Raw genomic sequence first — 7,090 nt, 5'->3', positions numbered from 1 at the left:
TACTTTACATCAAGGAAACTACACCTAAATTCTATGCACGATTATTATTATTATTATTATTATTATTATGTAGGATTATTTTCTAACCATAATGAATCTAAATTACACAACAATGTTTTATTATTATTCAATGTTATTCAATGTTATTATTATTATTATTATTATTATTATGTAGGATTATTTTCTAACCATAATGAATCTAAATTACGCAACCATGTTTTATTATTATTCAATGTTATTCATGGCAATAGACTGGGTTCACATCAGTAGAAACTGTTGTTAAGGTCGAATTCAGTGGACAAGCAAACGAAGCAAACGGCATTACAGCACAGTTTCCACACAAATAAACCTTAGTATTTTTTAAAAAATAATATTAATCAATAGTTAAATTCTCTATGTAGTGCAGAAACTGTGCGATAATGGCTTTTATGGATATGAAACCGTTCTATTAAAACAGAATACAAATAACCAGCTCAATACTTGCAGGTAAGCTATAAAAGTTGCTTGTGTATATACTTATGGATAAAAAATTCTGACGTTTCGAAAAGAAACTTTTTGTGATTAGGAGAAGCATTTTGAGGCAAGTTTGTTATGACTGCGCAATGACTTTACATAAGGCTTTGAGCAGCAATTGACGATATGGCTTCAAATACAAGCTGCTGACATATTTCTTCTCCTATGCACCGGATGCCCTAGCTGCAGCATTTCAACTCATTTTTTTTGAAAATATTGAATCAAACAAACAAAAAAATTGCCGCATATTTATTTTCACAGGACAGACAAAGTTTTAAGACCAACATGTGAGGGCGGAGTTCCCCTTTAAAGATCTTGTTCTGAGGATTACAAATATGTTCTTACTATCCTGGCTCGAATTCGTGGAGCAATTCTACAGCTTGAGAAAGGTAGAGCATTTTTGCGTTAATTAATATTTGCGGTACTTAACTGACATGTTTATATATACCTAATTTGGAAGAAATTAACATGCTGCAACATACTTGTGTTTGGTATCATCTTAAAGATCCTGTTTTGAGGATTACAAATATGGTTGTATTATCCTGGCCCAAATTCGTGTACCAGTATACTTGTGTTTAGTATAATCTTAAAGATCTTGTTGTGAGGATTACAAATAGGAAGAAAAATGTTTTGTTTGTTTCTTTGAATGAACATATCATATAGATTATAAACAACATATAATTACAATAACAGCTCGCAAAAAACATTTTTTGGCGTTTTAGTTAATAAATTTCCTTAAGAACGAAAAAAACTTACATGCAGTATATTAAAGAACAAGCCAAACAAAAACAGGATAGCAGATGGCAAAATGATTATGTCTTCGTGTATACTTTTTTAGTGCTTCACGAAACAAGGTCGCAATACAACAGGGACCTAAATTTGCCCCCCATCAGGGCGAATTTTATTGTTTGATAATGAATAGTTGTTTGTAATAATGATTGGACACAGGAAAGATGTTTTTCAGAATATTTTTATTTTTTTTAGAGATTGTTTTAAACTTTTTCTTATGGATAACGTCTTGACTCCCTGCAAAAGATGGTAAGAACAATGTAAGATAACAAAAGGAATTCATATTTATTTTTTGCATTGTTTTGAAATAAGTTTTGTGTTTGATTGGTCAAATAGTTTCAGAATCAGAATGTTTTCTTTTTATTCTGCGCGAATATAGTTTAAAAAGCTCTTTTTTTGTACACTTCACTACTTAATTGATCAATTAAATTTTTAAACTTTTTGGTATATGTTTAATGAAAATCGTTTCACCTTGTAAATATATTTATGACTATTTGGCCACGCCATCCTCCGCAGCCACGCCATTGGGCTACGCCGACTACGCCGTCCGCCGGGGCCTCTCCGGCTACCCTGCTTCCTCGACGCGGTTTGGTAGGGCACTCTTCAGGGGCGTGCCCCACCTTATTGCATCTGTAAAAATTCTGAAATAATAAAGTAATAAAATCAACATATATAATTTGTGCGAACAAGTGTGACATTAGTTTAAACTTACTGATTTCTTCTTGCTTTTCGACGTCTGCTAAAAAGTTGCGAACGATAGACATTAGAGATTTTCCATGCCCAACAAAATACAAAAAAAACATGTATTATAATTGGAAACCTGTTCTGAAGTTTCTCCTGATTTGGTCATGTTAAAGAAAAATATAAATACATACTTAGGCATTACAATACTTAGTTTTGCATTTCGCAAAATGCATTTAGATGGTTGTTATAAAAGCGAGGGTGAATTTTACAGTGTTGCAGAGCTGCTTTTTATACTATATTCATTGGCATTAACTTAACATGAAAAAGATCATAAAGATGTTCAGTTATCATACATGTATAAGTACTATGTTAAGCACAAGTACAAAAAACACTCTTAGTCGATATATTGTAAAATTATGCAACAAACCTTTTTGCTTCTTCGATTTGTTTCTTCTGATTAAGATGATTCATAAAAAGAGATATTTTTGAGTCAGCTGCATGCACATGTATTTAGCTATTAACATTTTTGAAATTTTATATCTATTCTGAAGAACTGGCTCACCTTTATCCCCCTCTATCGTTTGTTTTGAGTATCTGAAACAAAGAACACATTAAACTGATTGGATAACATGCATGTTAATAAACACAATTTTTTTGAGACTATTCTATCTCATAAGCACGTTTAAGTAAGGTTGATGGTGATGTAATAAAATTGAATCAACTATTGTTGAACATTTCACACTTTGCCATAAACACAAGTTGCAATATTTCTTTTCACTTAATGCAGAAAACTAAGAAACTGCAAAAATGTTACTTATCGTTTTACCATTCCGTGCTTCTTTTCAGCCATTTCTAAATAGAAAATAATGTTTATCATTAGTTGTACAGTGTGAACAAACTTATGGTCTTATGACCAGCGCCGATATCCAACAGTGGCAAATATGCCATGTGCTCCGCGATCCATGCTAAAAGGTAGTAACAATGCGTCATAGGGTACCGCGATAAGAAAATGCCTTGGGCACCGTAGGACGCTACTAAAGACGATACTAAACACAAGTATATTGCAGCGTGTTAACTTCTTCAAAATTAGGTATAAATAAACATGTCAGTTAAGTACAGCAAATATTAATTAACGCAAAAGTCATAAGTATTTTCTAAGCTTTAGAATTGCTCCACGAATTTGGGCCATGATAATAAGAACATATTTGTAATCCTCTTAACAAGATCTTTAAGACGATACTAAACACAAGTATATTGCAGGGTATTAAAGGTCACCTGAAATGCTTGATATAACTTTGCTTCATATGAAAGCTTAGCTAATGATTAGCCTATTCGCCAAATTTGAAAGTCCAATGTTTTATATTTTATGAGATATGGTCTTCTGAATTCATGACATTGACGATTTCGAAGGCCGAATTCAAATAGCGCGAGCGAATTTGAATTACCCAAGCTAGGCGAGTTTGACGTAATAGTTGCCATTGCATGTTTTTCTCAGTGCAGCCAGTAGCAGTAAAATTAAATTTCGCCAATTTTCTTTTGTTGTTGCTGCTATTATTAATGCGTGTTTATCTCGATGTCTTCAACGGAGGAAGAAGTCGAATTTGACATCGAATATATTGCTACGGAGGTCCAGCCTTACATGTTTGAACCGCTAGCTAGTAGCAATAATGTTGAAACTGACGAAGATCTGTCTTCGTCGTCGTCAATGGACAGCTCATCTGACGAATATACTCACAGGATTGGAAATACAAACTGGTGCGTTGCTTTTTCATGATTAACATTTCAGATCGCGTCATAAAATTCTTTTCTTTATTTTAATGGCAGGTGTGAGTGTGGACACTGTGTGGCGATGACAACCGGCCGGGAAAGCATTTGTTGCCATGAGGAACCAAGACAGACCCTAAAATTCATGGTGACCATTTATGCATCACAGAAGAACAAGAGTTTCACATGGTCTGCATCAACGAAACAGTCGTTAGAACAGCTATGGTTGTATTCATTCACGATCACGGGCAATACCAGACGCTCCAGAAACCGAGTCAGTTTCAGCTTTTTGATATCTCCTCATATATCGACAATAATTTGCTTATGTTTGATTTTGTTTTGTTTCCCAGAACTTTCGCTTACACTGCCTATAGGCAATGGACAGCATGGATACATGGAAAGCTTGGCAAGAAATATCGACTTCCTATACCATCCTGTGCTGTTAAAGAAATAAGGAAAGCATTTCCTTCACCTTCTGGCATATATAAAGGCTTTGAATATGCACAGCATTTATAAATACCTGTGAGTGTTAGACTTCAATTTAGCTAAGATTGAATCGTGAAGTATGTTGTTGCACTGCTGTTACTTTATCAACTTTTTCAACTCTACTAGTCAGTGGATCTGGTATTTTTTGTTGTCTTTCTGTTGCAATTGCTTGGTTTAAACTGGAATTAGCATGTCTGCACCTTATCACTTCCTCCATTAGTTGTTTCACATAGTCTGTAAAACAGGGGGAGAAGAATTAAACTGAGAAGTGCAAGAAATGTACCATCAGTAGAACAATTATTTGGCTTTTGAGTGCTAAAACTTGTCCTTAGCATAAGTACTATCAATTTTAACACCTTTGATGACTCCACATGACTGTCTTGATTTGGGGTGAGACACTTTCCACATTAATTCCCCATTTTCTTTTGTATGCCTTTGTTCTTTACTTCCATTTTCATTGAAATAGAGAGCAGCAATCAGTAATCTAAAAATTTAATTTTACTTTTAGTGTGCCACCTTGCAATCATTTTCAGTTGAAAACAACATTGTTTATTGTTTGTTTACCTAGCTTGCATTGCCTTATAAAAGAAATGTGTATGCTTTGGTGCATATAGTATAACAACTCGATGAAAACCTTCAAGAGCTGATGTTTGTTTCTCATGGCTGAGCTTCCCAATATCTTTCATGAGATACCAGCTTTCAACAATCGATGCCAATTCAGTAAATGCTCTAGATCCTTGGAAAAAAGATAGAAAATTTTATGGTGCCCATTTATGTCATATGTTGACAAATAACACCACATTGTGGCATTGGCTGGCAATTGAAGTTTGTTGATAAAGAAAGTATCAATTACTGTAAATAACTATTGTCTTATACCAGAGCATTTAGGATTAATTTGTACCTTTCTTTATCCATAAGCGAGGCTCAAGAGTACCATGCTCACATTTTGGAAATAATTATGACCATCATGAATGTTGCAAATGTGATTCAGCAATGATAGCCATTTAGCCTTAAGTAGTTTCTCATCACCACCACTACTTGCAGCACACCAGTAGACATGGTTAGATATTGACTGTGCCCAATCAAGTAGCAATCTACATCCACTCTTCTTACCGGCTGACATTACCTTTTTGATACCTGTAGAAAAATAGACACTGTACATTGGTTAAAATTGTAATGCAAAACATAGCAATAACTGATCAAAATATCATGAAATTAAATGCAATTAGAAAAATTCTAAAACCTCTTAATCACTTGGTAATTTATGATTATAAAGATACTCTTTGATCAAATCAGGAAGTACTTTATTTTAAGACCCATTGCTGTACTTTGAGCAGCTTTTGTAGCCTTAATTTTACCTTTTGCCACATGCCAAACATCAAATAGTGCTTCACTCCTGGCTGTTGGGTTTTCATGTATTTTTAACTTGGCAATGCCTGTCTGTGATAAGATGAATCACTTGAAGATTGTGTGTGACTGAATAAGTTTAGATCTTTTCAGTCCTTCCAATTCCATTGCCCCTGAATTTGCAACTTCATTTGACTGTAATAGATATATTAATGTAAATAAAATCATACAGTGTTTGGGATATGCATGTCTGCAAGTATGCATGTATGTTGGTGTATATCACATGATTTAGTTACACACATTGTATTCATGTTGTATAAGTACATATTACACATTTCCTAAAATGTGTTTGCCTAATAATTGTTTTAATACAATACTAAACTAACAATGAATTGAGCTAGTTACCTAAACTAATTGTGTGTCTAGAATTTTATTGCTTTCTAAATCCATGCAGCTGTATGAGCAATATTTTTGCACAATAGCCTGGTGAATCACATCATCCATCACCCCAATAACCTGCTTCCCTGACGCCTGTCATCATCATAATAGTCTGGTGCTTTTTCCAAACATTCAAAACACTTGGAATAAGATATCTACTTTGTATATAGTTGTAGCACCTTTCAGTAATGAACTGTACATTTGCTTGTTGAAAATATTGCAGGATTTTGGATGGGCTGTTAACACAATAGAATACTGGCAGATGCAAGAGATTACCCAATGGCATCTGACTGAGTGAGTAGGTTGACTATTCCAATTATTAAGAAAGCCATTTGAGCATTTAGCGATGATGTTCACCATGCTCCAATGCTTCTGGTTGATATTGCAGTGACCACCACAGTGTCGACACTGAGAGAACAACTTTCTTAGACAGCTGTCAAAAACTATATATTTTTGAGTAACATCATTTTCCTATAACATGGAAAAATTACTTATTTTTATATGAATGTTATCTTGCTCTGTAAAATACTTGAAATGAACTTGTTTTGGGTTATCTTATTTCAAAATGATGCAGACTAACCTACCGGCAAATGATGCTTCATCATCTGACGATTCAAATTCGCTGAAACTAAGATATTCATCTGCGGTACGTTTTCGAGTGCTTATTTCAGCATCTGATAGGAAATCATCATCATTGTCGTTTCATCTTGGATAAACTATCGCCGGTGTGCTTCTTGCATTTGTCGTGATATTTCGTTTCTGTCCTGTGCAACGGAATAACATAATTAAGGAAACACTTTTCAAAATGTTTATTTTCCGCAGAGTTCATGTAAAAATTAACCTTGAGACGTCACTTCAGTATCTGTTGAGCGCGTTTGACTTCCGTTGAGTGCTTTGCCCTTCGACTGGGATTTTTTATCAGATTGACACTTACACCATGCTTACATCATCAAGCAACAGTTTAGCTTTGCAACAAAACAAAACTGTATTTTCAGACTTTTACCACTTTGTCAGTTTGTGTTCCATTGTTTATGTTACATTCTTTGTGTCCAGTTGTCCACTCAAAAAA

The 7,090-nt window shown here is 34.3% G+C and overlaps 1 long non-coding RNA gene across 1 annotated transcript; it reads right to left on the bottom strand.

The window, feature by feature from the left end:
- Positions 1 to 1,288: 1,288 nt before the first annotated feature.
- On the bottom strand, positions 1,289 to 2,092 carry LOC124458179. The gene is made up of 3 exons (XR_006953053.1): positions 2,015 to 2,092; positions 1,774 to 1,943; positions 1,289 to 1,539 (listed from the first exon to the last, which is right to left on the bottom strand). It is a non-coding gene; the product is annotated as an uncharacterized LOC124458179 (long non-coding RNA).
- Positions 2,093 to 7,090: the final 4,998 nt, after the last annotated feature.

This window comes from Xenia sp. Carnegie-2017, unplaced genomic scaffold (assembly GCF_021976095.1).
Source record: "Xenia sp. Carnegie-2017 unplaced genomic scaffold, XeniaSp_v1 HiC_scaffold_6, whole genome shotgun sequence".
Lineage (NCBI taxonomy): Eukaryota > Metazoa > Cnidaria > Anthozoa > Malacalcyonacea > Xeniidae > Xenia > Xenia sp. Carnegie-2017.
This window is presented reverse-complemented; position numbering and strand designations above follow the sequence as displayed.